Below are 17,802 nucleotides of genomic sequence, written 5' to 3' on the forward strand. Positions count from 1 at the left end.
TGTTACTTAATGAAGTAACCTGTTACACACTATTTTTGAAAAATGTTTTAAGTCTTTTTAAAAGTGTCTCACATTTTCTAAAAAATAGTTTGAGCATTTATACTTGTATATACTTAAGAGTTTAGGATAGAAGTACTTACAAAGACTTAATCTAATGTCTTGAAGCTTTATCTTCATTTGTCTTCATAAGTCATCTTCCTTTTCTTCTTTTTGGTGATATTGGTATCTTCATCAAAACCGTGCCAAGGTCAGGAGCAAGATCTTCTTCACAAAAGTGAGTATGATAAGGTAATGTTATATTTTTTCATTACCCTCCCATCTAAAAGTTATTGTTACTACCATCATCACAATAACATGGATGATATCATTAAGTAATTGCACCAAACAATGCTCTTATTGTGTTATCTATTAAATAAAAAAACTTCCATTTGTTTTACTTGAACAAAATGATTTTAAGGTTCTGCACAAAATTATCTGTTTAAAGGCTTTTGTGTGAACAAAAAGCTAGTTTGGTACTTATAATTTTAATAAATTATTTCTACTTTGAAAATTGAAAACAAAGTTGGGGGAAAGTTACACAAGCAACTTCGTAAGGGAAAAATGTTACAAAAAGTTGTAGGTATATTTTTTATGCCTCAAAATGGATTAGCTTTCAGATAAAATATGATGCCTTTTAATTTTCTTAAAAATGTTAGCTAAAAAATATAAAAAAATATTTAAATTATTTTGAAAAAAATCTTAATTAAATTAAACTCGCTCCTTAAGCATGAACAAAATGTTGTTCATCAATGGCATTCACACGACCTCATTAAGCTGAATGTGTCTTAACCAAAGCCCATTTTGAACTTTGAAGGTTGAAAAACCCTAGAATGAATGAATGCCTATATAATCGATCACATCCACACACCATTTCTACATCTCTTAGAAGTTTCTAGTGCTGTTTGTGTCTGCTTCAGTTGTACTTTTTGGTTGTTGCCATGTTCAACCATTTTAGTTGAATGGAATAGGGTAGAAGAGAGAATTTGTGATACTAAAAAGCAAGATCAGCTTCTTGACTTGACTAGAATCATTTATGGTCTTAATCAATTATTTTTACTAACTTGCGATATCTAATTAGAGCAGTGTCACTCGTCTGGATTTGATTTTTTGTGATCTTTCAGGCCCTTTATCATTGCTACATTTCTCTCTCTTTATTTTTTATATATTTGTGTTTATCGCAAATAATTTAGTTGACCTAAACCAGTTAATGTTTTGATACAATTTCTTGGTTTGTGACACTAATGTGATTGGTCTAATATTATAATATGTAAAGAAGGGGAAAACAAATCAAACGTGGAATTGAATCTTTTTTCTCATTTATAAGATTTATATCAACTTATGGTTATTATCAACTTATGGTTATTGTCCGTGATTGAAATTCAAAATTACATCAACATTGTAGTTGCGGTGACTATATTTTTGTTCATCAGGCTGCAATTTAGTTGTATTAATTTCAAAAATATTTTGTATTCATAAGATAATTATAATAATTTCAACTTATAATTTATTACCCATTTATATATACAAAATAAGTGCTTATAATTTATGCCCAAGATGCACTGATTGTTCAGTCTCAGTCTAGCAAAATCGTCCTTGTTATCTGTATTGAAGTCTATAGGGCTTGTTAGTTATGTAATTTTTTTAACTTTTAAGAGTTAAATTTGTCCCTTGAAATAGCAATTTGTTTAAATAGATTATTCGATATCAAAATCTATACATATTTTATAAAAAAAATTCTTTTTTAAATATATATTCAATTATTTTGAAATTCTAATTGTTGCAGTTTGACTTTTTTAATCGTTTGTTTTGTATGAATTGCATATTCCGAGATATTAGAACTTTGTGTGTCTGTTTTTTCTTCCAAAAATTGGTTGATGAAAACCAAAATTCAAATTGAATGTCAACCTGTAATTAATTAAAACAGTTTTACTTGATAGTCATATTTATTTTTCCTGGAGCTGTTCAAAGTTTTAGGCCTTGTTTGGTTAAGTTTGAAAGAAAGTTAGAGGAATGAAAAAATATTTTCCATTGTTTGGTTGTAATGAATAGAGGGTAAGGAAGAAAAATGGTTGGACTCGCTCTCTGCATATTTTCTTTCAAATATTTGGAGGAAAACTCAAGAAGAAAAGATCAACGTTAAATTTTCTCGTCGCTAACTCTTTATATGACTTAAAAAAAATCATATTTTGTATTAATCATATTTATAAATGTCACTAATTTCTTATAATTCCAAAACAATATTGTGAATTTCATTATTAAAAATAACTATAATTTTTTGTCTTTATTTTCTCTTATACCACATTTAAAAAGTTATCATGTTTTCTACTCTTTTCTTTTCTCAACTTTTTTTTCATTAATTTTTCTTTTCTTTAACTTTTCTATTGTGAACCAAATATAGCATTTACATTATGTTTGTTTTGAGTGAAAATAGATAGAAAGAAAAGAGGGGGAAATAAAAGAATAAAAATCCTCTATGTCAATTTCTGTTTACCCTTCCTATGCCACTAATAAAAAATAGTCATATCATTAAAAATTATCGTATAATTACTTAACCCTATAAGGTGGGAAGATAACACTGTCATCCTAGATCTGACTAATCAATCCTTAACCTCACCATCTTCCCTTTCTGCATTTCAGAAAGGTTTCATATAAGTAAAACCTAACCAGTCAAATAAAAAATAGAATCTATAGAACAATCGATATTGATCCATTAAATGATGAAGATAGCGAATTTAATGGAGAATACCACACCATATACAGTTTCCAAGTGATGTTACCTTTATTTGTGGAACAGAATTCATCAAATATGAAGTTACGTTTATTATGGAGGTTAAGGATGGGTTGATGGTATTACCTTTCTAACTTATGGGGATATGTGGCAATTTTTCAAAAGAAAATGCGGTGATTATTAAACTTCACGTCCTTTCGTTAAGGAGAGAAAATAGAAGGAAAGGGAAAAATGTATATAGGTCCACATAAAACTTTTCTTTTCGTTATTGGAAATAAACTCAATTTTGAAAATATTTTTGTTGTGGGTATTCTCTTAATACTTTTCCACAAAATTAAGTTTCAATATTCAAATTTTACTGATCAAAAGTAAATTAATTTAGAGAAAAATATGTATATATTAACATTGTAATAGCTTTTATATTGTCATTATATTATTCATCATTCACTTTTAATCATCATTGACTCTTAAATAAAGCAATACAAATAAACTATGAATGATATACAAAATGTGTATAAATATTTTACACCGGTTGTGCATAGATACTCGTTAATTTATCAAAAGTTATATTTACTATATTTAAATAATCACTAGGAAAAATATATTTAATATATCAAATCAAATTATTAAAAATATATTTTATATCATGTTAATAGGGATAAATATGTCATTTGAGTGAAAGTGATTTCACTCATTTAGCTTGTATTGAGTTGGAGTTTCCGAGTTCCGTTCCAACCATTAATTTATGAGTTAGGGTTCCCCCAATGTTAATTACATAATAATGTATTTGCTCTGCTTGGTGAGCTTAAACTCCAAGATTTAGAAATTTATGCTCATTATATTTTTTTCTTAATAGAAAATGGATCGAAAATGGATGAATGTCAATCGATTGACGAAGGAGTATGAAGAAGGAGTGAAATTATCTGTTAGGTTTGCAATTGAGAATGCTGAAAACCCTAAAATAATTGTATGTCCTTGCTTAAGATGTTGTTACTCAAACCGAATTACTCCAAATGAGTTAAAAGTTCATTTAGTATGTCAAGGTATTGATCAAAGTTACACATGTTGGTCAAGACATGATGAGAAGAGAGACGTTATGGATTGTGATGATGAGATGCATATGAAAGACAACTACGTAAACGTATATGAAGATGATCATTTTGAGGAAATGACAAACGTTGTCGAAGAGGAACTTCAGGATTGCCCCGAGATGTTTCAGCGATTGATAAGTGATGCTGAGAAACCATTATATGATGGTTGTACTAAATTCACAAGATTGACAACGGTGTCAAGGTTGTATAAGTTAAAATCTATTAATGGAAGGACTGATAAGAGTTTCACTGACTTGTTTGCACTTCTGAAGGATATGTTGTCATAAGATAATGTGCTCCCTTCTCGAACTTATGATGCAGAATAAATGTTACGCTCTATAGGCATGGACTACACTAAGATACATACTTGTGAAAATGATTGCATCTTATTTTTTAATGAGTATGCTTCATTAAAGTGTTGTCCTAAATATAATGTATCACGATATAAGAAGGAGGACTCAATTCCCAAAACGGTTGTATGATGTTTTCCCATCAAAGCAAGATTCAAACGTATGTTTATCAATGCAAAAGATACAAAAAAGTTGACATGACATGATGAAGAAAAGATTAAAGATGGCAAGCTTCGGCATCCTGCAGATTCTCCTCAATGGAGAAAAATTGATCACGACTATCCAAGTTTTGGTCAATAATCAAGAAATTTATGCCTTTCATTGTCAACAGGTGGAATTAACCCACATATTGTTCAAAGTTGCTCTCATAGTACATGACCAGTGAAGTTGGTGATATACAACATACCCCCTTCTTTATTCATGAAGCGCAAATATGTGATGTTATCTATGTTAATTTCTGGGCCTAAACAACTAGAAAATGACATATACATATATTTGGCTCCATTAAGTAAAGACTTGTAGAAAATGTAGGAGATATGCATAAATGTACATGATGCGTATAGAAAAGAAAGCTTAATCTTAAGGGTTTTGTTGTTTGGCACAATCATTGGTTTCCCTACCTATGGTAATATGTATAGATATAGTACAAAAGGAAATTTTGCATGTTCTGTATGTGAAGACAATACTCATTCAATGAGGTTGGAACACAATAAGAAGAATGTCTTCCTTGGACATTGTAGATTTTTGCATTCAGATCATCACTATCGACAATGGAGAAAAACATTTGATGGAAACAATGAAGAAGGTCGTGCTCCTTTACCGTTGACAAGTGACCAATTATTTCAAAAGCTAAATAGTTTGAATACTACATTTGGTAAATCTTTTGCAAAATAAATTATCACAAATGAGTGGAAGAAAATGTCAATCTTCTTTGAATTACCATATTATAGTTCATTATATGTAAGGCATTTCCTCAATGTTATGCATATTGTTATGTATTTGAAAGTCTCCTTGGTACCTTACTCAATGTCCCTGGTAAGACCAAAGATGACTTGAATGCAAGATTGGACTTGGTTAATATGGGAATAAGAAAGGAATTGAGGCTGATAATGAAGGGAAAACATACATTGCTACCTCCAGCAGCTTATACTTTGTCGAGGAATGAGAAAATAGAATTTTTTTAAATTTCTTCATGGTGTTAAAGTTTCAAAGGGGTACTCTTCCAACATTTAGAACCTCGTATCAATGAAAGACCTTAAGTTACAAGGTCTTAAGTCTTATGAATATCATGCACTTATGGAGCAATTCTTGTCTATTGGAATACGATCAATTCTACCTAAAAAAGTTCGAGGAACCATAACTAGGTTATGCTTTTTCTTCAAAGTAATTTGTAGCAAAGTGATTGACCCTGAGAAATTACATGCATTGAAAAGACAAATTATTTTGACTTTGTGTAAGCTTAAAATGTATTTCCCACCTTCTTTTTTGACATAATAATTCATCTAAACATTCATCTTGTTCGAGAGACACAACTATGTGGCCCTTCCTATATAAGATGTATGTACCTCTTTGAGCAGTATATGAAGACATTAAAAGGGTATGTGAAGAACCGATCAAGACCAGAGGGTTGTATTGTCGAGCGATATGTTTTTGAAGAAGCTCTTGATTTTTGTACCGGATACCTTACCACGGTGATTTCATGGGCATTCCAAAGGCTCGATATGCAAAAAAAAAAATTTGGTGAAGGTATTACTGGTGTGAATACCCACTTTTGTCCGGTCCAGTGTTCAACATTTAAAATAGACTCCAGTGTATATTTATTAAAGTTATTTTGTGAAGAATTTTGGCATTTAAAAGTTTAATTATCAACTCATCACACTAATCATATACATATATTAACATTATAGGTTTGTTTTTTTGCAATAAGAGACATTTTTATTAATACCCATAAATTGATTTTGATTTTAATTATATATTCATATTTAATTCGAAAATGTGAAATATATAATAAAAATAAAATAACAAACTGATTTCTATTATAATTATATATATAAATATTTAATCTGAAAATAAAAATGAAAAGTTTATATTAAAACAATAAATGAATTTTGAAACTAGAAATAGTAGAAGAGGAGATCATACATTGAAGAAACAGGGGGAACCAAAGTGCATAAAAATGAAAGAAACTAGGAATCTAAGAAGGTTGGTAATCACGTGTACCAATATTTATTTGTTTTTTTTGTTTTCTTTAGTCTTTTAACGTTATATGTCATCAATTCATTCGCTGTGATCTTTTTTTTTATAGAATTTTTGTTTATTCTTTAGTGTCATATTATTCTCAAAGGGAAATAAGTCTTCAAAGGTTTTCACCCAAGTTTCTAAGAAGTTTTCCTTGCAATCTTTCTACCATGCTTCATTAGTATGTACATAAGTTTTGTATCAAGAATGCATAAAAAACACAGGGAGTAACACAAAAAAACAGAAAGTTGTACTAAAACTATTAGAAACCCAATTTATAGCAGTGATACAATAAAGACAAAAAATATTAATTTGCCTCTCCTTCAACCATATTCATTCATTTTTTACAATTTCTCACATTCTCAACATAAACATCCTTATAAACTCATGTTCAGGTCTACTCAGTCTATCATTTAACATAGCAAAACAATATTAAAAGAAAATGAAGAAAGAAGACAATTTCACTTCATCATTCCTTTATCCTTTTAATACTTCTAGTTTACCTCGGGGGGAACCGTAGCCACCACTAGGGCCATAGAACCAGGGAGTTCAGCCATTGGAGCACAAGAACCGCTCCTCACCATCACTAATTACCGCAAGTCACCATAGCCAATGAGATCGAGAACCAGAGAAGAAAATACTGGATCAAGAGACGCGAAAGTGAAAGACTGTTTTTTTCATCTTACCGCTGGAGCCGTGGAGACTCCATGTTCTCCGCCAAACTGCCACCGCCAAACCGTGTTGAGGCAAGCGGTTCGCCCGAAGTTCGTGAGCCATAGCCACCGCCGCGTGCAGTGCGGCTCCCTCTGCCATTTCCATCGCCTAAGCCGCATCATCCCTTCATCGGAGTAGTGTTCCTCCATCAATTCACGGTTCCGGAGTCACTAAAAGGGAAGGACCCTCTTGCTGAAGCTTCTCAAGTCTTTAATCTAAGAAGATGACCTAACCTTTTTTAATTACACACTCCCAATATAAGTTGAAGACTTTATGTGGACCCCTAACCCAAAAGCCCACTAGTGTTAAGTTAAATTTATAAAAAAAAATGCAAAAGTTACGTGCCAATTTTTTAACATTGAGGATCTATTTATTTGCTTTGTTAAAATTAGCTAACAGGAAATGCAATCTCTTTTGGTAGGATTAGTAGTGCGTTATTACATAGTTGGAATTGAATTGATTTCCTTCTTTTAAAAAAACAAAAAAGTAGTTTTCAAATTAATGTCTTAAACAATATGTTAATTATTAGTTTTAAGATTTAATAGCGGGGTTAAAACTCGTATTGTATTGTTCTTCTCACTACAAGTCGAGAACCGGTCGTGGTCACTTGTATTGTTTCTGTTATCTATCGAAATGGGAAGAAGGTAAGCAATCAATGTTGATTCTTCGTCTATTAATCTCAATCCGACTAACCTCAAACAAATTTCTAAACTTTATTTTAAATGTAATAATGATAACAATAAATTTTTAATTATTTTTGGGATATAGTGGCGATGTTAAAACCCGTATTGTGTCTTTCTTCTCTCTTCGAGTCGAGAATCGATCATGATCACTTGTACTACTTCTGTGATATATCGAAGTGGAAAGATGGTAAGCAATCAATGTTGATTCTTCATCTATTAATTCCACTCCAATTAAACCCAAATAAATTTCTAAACTCTATTTTTAAAAATAAGATTAATATTAATATGTTTTAATTATTTTTGGATTCAATAGTCGAGGTTACAACTCATATTACATCTTTCTCCTTATTTCGAGTTGAGAATCGGCCGCGGTCACTTGTACTGCTTCTGTTATCTATCGAAGTGAGGAGAGGGTAAGCAATCAATGTTGACTTTTCGTCTATTAGTTCAACTTCGAGTAAATTCAAACAATTTTTTAACTTCCTTTTTTTTAAATCCAACCAAATTAAAATTTTAAGAACTACGTAGTCTTGATTTCCTTATTGCACCCGGGGATACGTAGGAGCAATATGAACTTGTCAAACGCAAATAAAAAATAAAAAAAATATTTTGTTTAAGAAATCGAATTTAAATAAATTAAGGGTATTCAATTTATGCAATTAGTTAGGGTACCGTTTTATTACGGGCGAACGGGGTGCTAATACCTTCCCCAATTTGTAATCGACTTCCGAACCTGGATATCAAAAATCCAAAAGCCCAATGTGATTGGGCTTTAAAGATTTTTCTACATTTTTAACCATAAAATGTAGTGGCGACTCTAAGAGGCCGCGTAGCCGAAAATCGGGGCGCGACAACTAGGAATGAAATATTGACTATAATAAGAACCGAATTGGAGGAAACACACTTATATGTTTTACATAATGCCGATGAGGTTGAGCCATATGTTAAAATACACAAGGAGATGCTAAGCAAGTCTTACCCAAGTAAGAATGAAAATTGGATTTCCAAAGAGTATAATAAATGTTTCATAAAATGACTAAAAAATTACATTTATGAGGAGTTGTATATAAATACACATTCGGTTTCCGAAAGATTGAAATGATTAGTCAATGATCCAAGTATTCATGTCTTATCCTACACTGATTACCTAATTAATGGGTTCACATTTTATATGAAAAAATATCAAATTAAAATGCAAAATAGTGGTGTGACTCTTGTTGCTCGAACTTTACACATGTCAAGTGCAAAAAATAGAAACTCAATATATGTTAACATGTCATACTTTGGAGTGATTGAACGAATATGGGAATTGGATTACACAATGTTTCAGATGTCGGTTTTTTATTGTATGTGGATTGATGACAACAATGACTTTCGAGTTGATGAGTTAGGGTTCATGCATGTAGATCTTAATAGGCCAGGACATAAAGATGAGTCATTTATTCTAGCATCACAAGCTCAACAAGTATTCTATGTTAGTGACTCAGCTGATATGAAATGGTCCATTGTTCTTTTAACTAACAAAATAATCGTCGACCAAGAATATGAAGATGATCTTTTTTGGGATATATCAATCGCGTGAGAGTGAACCAACTACGGATGATGATTTATATACAAGAGATGATCACGATGAATGACTTTGGGAAAATCAACATGTTCCTCCAAACAAGGATAACCTTACAAGCCAAAAACAATCAAAGAAAAGGAAAAAATAGATGCAAGCAGTCTTTGCGTAATTTTTTTATTTGTAATTATGTACTCCGTCAAAACATAATTGACATGATATTCATTGTTTGTAGTTTGTATTATATTGATGTTAATAAAACAGACTTCTGACATGTATTAATGTGTTTGTGTTGTTCAGAATGTATAAAAGGTATGTGTTGTTGAATGTATATGCATGTATTAATTTAACAAATCAACAGCGAATTCTAGGGGAAGCCCTAGAATGCACTATTGTAAATAATTAATACAACAACGATTTTTATAGATATCGTTGTTGTACATTCTTAATACATCAGCGCTATGTGTGTTGTGTTGTTGTATTAAGGTGATGTTTGAGAATATTATGAATAATACAACAACGCTTTTCTATTAATGCGTTGTTATATATATGAACTACAACAACACAATGATAAGCGTTGTTAATAAGACCTATAAAATGTGTTGTTTATGTAAGACCTATATGACAACACTTTGTGGACGATGCGTGTTGTATATGTGCACTATATGACAACGCTTTTCGTGTGATGCGCTGTGGTATATATTCAATACAACAACGTTTGAGAAGCGCTGTTAATGATGACAATATATTATTGCGGTCAAACAGAAAGCGCATGAAAACGCTGTTATACATCTAAAATAAGCATTGTTGAATGACAACTCTGGTGTAGTGTATAGAAAAAAACACCCAAGAAATACAACAAAAAGGATACCCAAAAAACAAGAAAAATAACCCTTATATTTGTAGCGACATCCACTTACTTTTTCCTCAATAGGGAGAAGCTTTCACAATCAAATTCTTACTCGTTTTTGTTTGTTTTCTAACATGTCCAATCTATACTACACACCTGTATGGCAAGATAAATATATAATCAAGATTCTACCATGTGCATGGTTTTTCCATGCATTATCATACCCTCATGCCATCATCACATGTAGCAATAAAAAGCTTATCATTTCAATGGTCCCTAGTTCAAGAAATCCCATGTGAAACATGAAGTTCAATTTTTCTATTGATGAAATTCAATCCAAATCAATGTCACAATATATGGTTGGGATATAATTTGGAAAAGTGTCGTTCTTGGTTAAGTGATGGTTACAGTTGGAAATAAAGGTCAAATTGGTGAAATGTGACATAACTTGAGTAGTCCATTAAGACAAGATTGTGTTTATATAAAAACAGCAAAATAATCTCCAAATTCTTTTAGAGCAAATGGTTATGGTGGAGCTAACACTTGGAGAAGGATATCATTGTCCCATTGTAGTACACCAAAAGCTAGGGTCTCTTCAAATAATATTCTTGTACGCTTAAAGCACTATTCTTATATTGTGAAAATATGTATATCTTAATGTGGCATTACCACCAGCCAACATTTACACATCATAGTTATTCTTATACTTGTGAGAGGTCATTCTTGTATCATGGACATATGTATGTCTCAACGCACCATCACCGTCATCAAACAAGTACACAAGCATGCTTGTGTACATGTCGGCTGGTGGTGATGGATATACACTCATGATACAAAAATATCTCTCAAGTATACATGAATAATTATAACGTGTACATGTTGACTAATGGATGGTGATGACAAGTTGAGACATACATATTTGCATGATACAAGAGTGAACTTTCAAGTATATAAGAATAGCTACAATACAAAAACTCGTCTCTAAGAACATCTAATATTATTTAATGAGGCCTTTGATTTTGATGAACTGCAATGAGTCATTGACATCTTTTTCTACTGTTAACACCACCATAATCATTTCTTGTGGAAGAATGAGCAGAAAGTTTTGCTGTTCTTATATAATGGCAAACTTGTCCTGATGGGCTATCCAAATGATGCCACATTGCACCAATTTGACCTTCATTTTCATATGCAACAATCACCGAAATAAGAATAAAACTTTTCCAAATTATATCCCAATCATATATTGTGACATTGATCTGGATTGAAAGTTCATTAACAGAAAAATTGAACTCCTCACACCACATGGAATTTCGTAAACCATCATGGACCATTGAAATGAAAAGATTTTTGTTGCCACACATGATGATGGCACAAGGGTTTGATAATGCATGGAACCTAGCACATGGTAGAAGCTTGACTATATATATAGTCATACATGTTAGAAGAAAATGAGGATAAATTTGATAGTGAAAGATTCTCCAGTGATAAAAATCAATAAGGGTATGTTTGCGATTTAAATTTTGGAGCAAAAGTGAAAGAAGGGGAAGACTTTAGAGCTATATGACAAGTGTATTTTATGATTCCCAAGTCTTCCAATTCCCTCCAAAATTCAACTCACAAACAAACCCTAAAGAAAGAAACATTGCGGCAAACATGTGGATTTTTTCTCTAGTTTTTTGGTGCGTTTTTCAATGTCTTTCTCTCATATCGACAGTGTATCTGACATTGTAAGATCTGACAGTGTAAAAGTTTTATACACTCAGGTTATCATTCATTCTTAATTATGATTTTTCAGAAAAAATAATACAAATAAATTATGATCCAGCGAAGGAAGAATTAACTTGAGGAATATTTCTATAGGCAAATTCAATGTAGAAGGTGCTGATTTGATTTTTTCAGAAAACAGAGGACCTGCAAAGACAATTAGACATATATAAGAAGACTAATGTCATCGGAATGATGATAATATAGTTTTTTACACAATAAAATTAGCTTACCAAATGGTGTAGAATCAACACGGGTTTTGTGAAAAAGCAGAGTGTACATTAGGTTATGGAAATCAAAGACAACTGCAATAGCTTGAAGAAACATATTTGATACATTGCAAATAAAAACATATATGTTGAAGACTGGAATTGATTTGCATCACAATGGTAATGAACAACAGGAAAAATAAACCATTTCCCTTTTTGCTAGAAGTAATCAAATAAAGGGTATGAAGATGTGAATAGAATAAAAGAATACAATATAATATGCTAACATAGTTACCAATTAAGTTCTTGAATAACTACCAAAATATTATTAGTAATAAAAATTAGTTAGCAATTCAGAATCATGAACACAAGGCACTTGATGTGTTTCTAATTGGTGTACATTATACTAAAAGATTTGAGTAAAGTATATAATATTTGTTTCGAAACTTCATTCTTATATTAAACAATGGTGAGACTTCGTAAACATTTGGTAACTCCAACTAAACATATGCCTCTAATATATAGAGAAGAATGTATAATCAAGTATTATATATATTTTCTTGAAAACAAAGTGACGACAATGTGCGTTTCTTGAAGATGAAAAACTTGCAACAAATATATTTTCTCAACACTAAATCTATGAAGTAGAGAACAATTAGATGATACATCACATGCATAAAATAAGATAATTGATAGAAAAACAGAAAAAAAGATGATGTTGGACATGTGTTCATGTCGTTACCAAACTGATTGAAAATACAAATAAAAAATGTTTATTAACCACATAATATTTCAAATAATATTTTCATGACATTTAATATAACCTTAATGGAGATTGAGACTCTTGTGTTATATTTCCCATTCTATTCTTCTTCTTCTTTCTTTCCTCTTTCTTTTTCTCTTCTCTACACGGCTAATTTGTTGTAACTCGGGGTTAAACTTTTTCCTATTTCTTTTCATAGGAAGTTAAATCTACACTAAAGCATGAATTCTAATCTTTATTTTTATTAACAGTATTATCTTTTACTCTAACTAATTTATTAACAACCTTTTATTCTCTTCGTTTTTATATTGAGCTAAATCTCCACTAAACCATTAATTCTAATCCTTATTTTTATTAAAGATATTATATTCTACTCTAAATAATTTATTAAATCTTGAATAACAGAATTCATCTTTTAAATCTTAACAGAAACCATATGCATCACTCAATCATATAATAATAAAAATTAATTACTATTGTACCTAAACTCATTCTCATGAATATTTAGTTTTGTGCAATTTTTGTTCTTCCGTTAACCATGACCTTTTAATAATATCACTTTTTTTAATGGATGGTACGAATTTAATTTGATAGGTTTTTAAACGTTAAAACATTTTGTAGTATAACCAGTGATATAAAAATCGTACCGTATCGGCTGGTTCGACCGGAGAACAGGACCCCTAACCGGTATGGCACAGATGTTGAACCGACCAAATATCAAATCCAGTCAAAACTGGTTGAAAATCGGTGAACCGGCCGAAATTTGACTAAACCGGTTGGTTTACACACGTATTTTTTTAAAAAAAATTCAAAACTTAAAAACTCATTACACGGTGACCTCTCTTTTCAACTCTTCAAGGCACATGCTTCCAAAACATATGTAGATTCATAACATTAGTGTGTAACCTCAGTGACATTTATGTAATTTTGAAGTAGTCAACTGTCTAAATGTATGATTTGGTGCAAAAATGGAACATCGATATGAGACAATTTTGACTCATTAGTATTAAATGTTAAAACTCCAAATCTATTTGTTTCATAGGGTGATGTTAGAATAATGAATCTGTGACTATTAGGTGTTTTGAGTTTGTTATTTTTCTGTTAGAGTTTTCTGTTTTCCATTCTTTAGTGAGCTGGCAGTTTTTTGTTTAACTGCACAGTCTCTATATAAGTAACTAAGTGTTACTTTATAAAGCAAGTTTTCATAAATACAAAATCCTGAAATAAAGATCTTCCTCTTTCTCCTTCATGTTCTCTCTTTCTCTCTTCCTTGTTTTTCTGTTTCTTACATGGTATCACGCCATGGCTGCCACAACTACCAACACTGGGACTGTTCCTTCCTCTCCTCCTTCCTCTCCTTCCGCTGCGTCACCTTTGCAAGCAGTTTCTTCACCACTTGTTCTTCCTCTTACTTTGATGAAGCTAACAGAGAAGAACTACCTCGTGTGGAGGCATTTTATGCTTGCAACCCTAATATCAAATCGTGCGAATCGATTTGTGTTAGGCACAGAAATTCCACACCGTTTTCTCTCTGATGATGATCGATTGATTAATCGCGTGAATCCAGCGTATCTACGCTGGGAAGAACTTGATCAATCCATCTTCTCTTGGATTCTGAATTCTCTTTCTGAGAGCTTACAACCACGAGTTGTTGGTTACAGGTGAATTATGAACTTGTTTCATTTATTTATATTTTGCGTTTGTTAAATGATACTTTTGGATTGATATATGTTTTGCAATTTAAACTTTGAATTTGTTAAAGACCGTTTATCTGAATTTTGAGTAGATTATGAATATGGATTATAAATTTGAGTATCTACCTCTTTGAATTTTTTTTGTTATGTGATTTAATTACTTAATCACCAGTTGAACCAATGTACCGTTATATCAGTACCTTGACTGGTTTGATAACTAATACAATTTTAACAACATTGAGTATAACAATTAAATTTTCAAAATCAAACACTATTAATCTCACAAGTTATTTTGCAATACGTCCATGGAGGTTATATTGTAAGTTGTTATCCATATTCACTATTGATGAAGTTTTTTTTAATTAGAATTAATGACTAGTTTGGTAGAAAGATAGATAAGAAATATTACATAATTTGTTCTATCTTTTTGTAATTGAAAATTTTGATTAGCAAATATACATTATTTTTTGTTTGCTTATAAAATGTGAGATTATAATAGATTATCATTATAATTTATTTGGATTTTGGGTATTTTAAGTGAAAACTAAATATAAACTAATCTATTTTGTTTGATTAAAAATGATTATTTTTACAGGATGAGTAAATTACATAAAATGATAGGAGATTATTTTTTTATATTGTAATTATTTTAGTTTTATTTTACATATTTTTTAAATATAATTTTGTAAATATTTACTAAAAGGCAAAGGTACTTTTTAAATGCATATTTTTTATATCATAATATTTTGTTTTCATTTCCATTACTTCATTATAAAAGCTAAAATAATTAAAATAAGAGACAATATAATAAAAACAACATGAGACTGGTTTGTGATATGAAGTTTGATGAAATAATAAATGAGAAAGAAGACATGACAAAATGATAATTGAGATTTATATAGAAAAATAAATCAACTCTGAAGTAAATAATTCATCATAATGAAATTTGATTTTTGGCTTTCTCCCTCACAAAATTAAGCTGAGTTTATAATTTAGGTAAGTTACTAAACATATTTATATTGCAACATTAAGTTTAATGTTTACAATAAACCAAAATTACAAACTTTCATCTTACTAAGTTAAGATTAAAAATAACTATGATAAAGTAATGTTGTATATTTTCATTACCCTCACACCTAAAAATCATTGTTACTATCTTCATCACATGGATGATATATCATTAAGTAATTGCAATAAACAATGGATAAGAGTGTATCCTTCGGTCATGCTCTTATTGTATTATCTATTAAAAAAAAAAACTTCCATTTGTTTCACTTGAACAAAATGATTTTAAGGTTCTGGACAAAATTATCTGTTTTAAAGGCTTTTGTGTTAAGGAAAAGCTAGTTTGGTACTTATAATTTTAATAAATTATTTCTACTTTGAAAATTGAAAACAAAGTTGGGGGAAAGTTACACAAGCAACTTTGTAAGGGAAAAATGTTACAAAAAGTTGTAGGTATATTTTTTATGCCTCAAAATGGATTAGCTTTCAGATAAAATATGATGCCTTTTAATTTTCTTAAAAATGTTAGCTAAAAAATATAAAAAAATATTTAAATTATTTTGAAAAAAATCTTAATTAAATTAAACTCGCTCCTTAAGCATGAACAAAATGTTGTTCATCAATGGCATTCACACGACCTCATTAAGCTGAATGTGTCTTAACCAAAGCCCATTTTGAACTTTGAAGGTTGAAAAACCCTAGAATGAATGAATGCCTATATAATCGATCACATCCACACACCATTTCTACATCTCTTAGAAGTTTCTAGTGCTGTTTGTGTCTGCTTCAGTTGTACTTTTTGGTTGTTGCCATGTTCAACCATTTTAGTTGAATGGAATAGGGTAGAAGAGAGAATTTGTGATACTAAAAAGCAAGATCAGCTTCTTGACTTGACTAGAATCATTTATGGTCTTAATCAATTATTTTTACTAACTTGCGATATCTAATTAGAGCAGTGTCACTCGTCTGGATTTGATTTTTTGTGATCTTTCAGGCCCTTTATCATTGCTACATTTCTCTCTCTTTATTTCATTTTTTAATTTGTATTTATCGCTAATAATTAACTTGACCTATTTAATTTTGTGTTTTTCTTGGCCTTTCTTTAGTTGCAAAGAGAAAGAAGGGAAAGAAGATGGAACAAGAGAAGTAGAGTAGAAAGTGGGGTTTTCACCCATTTAGTTTGAGGCTGAGAGGATAAAAATGACAGGGGACCCACAAATTTCTTTCTTTTTAAGTTTGTAAAATGACAAACATGGCCTTTGAAAATTATTTATTTTAACAACTATTTTTTTTTACTTTCTGTTCTTTCTGTAGTGTCAAATAATATAGAAATTCATATATTTTCTCACTTCTTTCTTTCTTTTTATTATTCCTCTTACATGTTTCTTTCTTCTTATTTTATTTTCTCAACCAAAGAAAGTCTCACTGTTTTGATCCAATTTGTTATGCAACATTGAAGAGGTTGGTCTAATATTAATATGTAGAGGGGGAACCAACTCAAATATGAAATATTGATTTTATTTCTGGTTTATAAGTTTTTTTTCCAAACGTATGGTTATTACCACTTTTAGATCCAAAATAATCCCTAATAATTTATGAGAAAAACTTGTCTGCAAATACGTCATATTTGGTTTGGAGACAATTGAATTTATGTTGTTTTGTTCTACCATTAATAACTAAATTTTAATTAAAATTAAATATATTATTGAGATTTTATTTATACCTTTTACACAAGTCTTTCTCATCATTTATACAACTAATTGTTCATTTCCTAATCTAGCAAAATAGTTTTTATTTTCTGTATTTAAAGTCTATAGGGCTTTGTTGATTCTTTTTAAGAGTTTAATATGTGTCTTGTAATATCGTCCACATATTTTTCATACAGATTACTCAATGTAAAAGAAACACATTTTATATCTTTTTAGGTAAATATTTCATTATTTTGAAATTCTTATTTGTTAATTTTTTTTAATCGTTTGGTTATTATGGATGGGTATTCTTAGATATTAGATTTTTTTTTGTCTTCTATAAATTGGTTGATGACAACCAAAATTTACATTAAACACTATCATGTAATTAATTGAAAGAGCAATTAGCTATTTGGATC

The sequence above is a fragment of the Lupinus angustifolius genome, chromosome LG03, assembly GCF_001865875.1.
Source record: "Lupinus angustifolius cultivar Tanjil chromosome LG03, LupAngTanjil_v1.0, whole genome shotgun sequence".
NCBI classification, from domain to species: domain Eukaryota; kingdom Viridiplantae; phylum Streptophyta; class Magnoliopsida; order Fabales; family Fabaceae; genus Lupinus; species Lupinus angustifolius.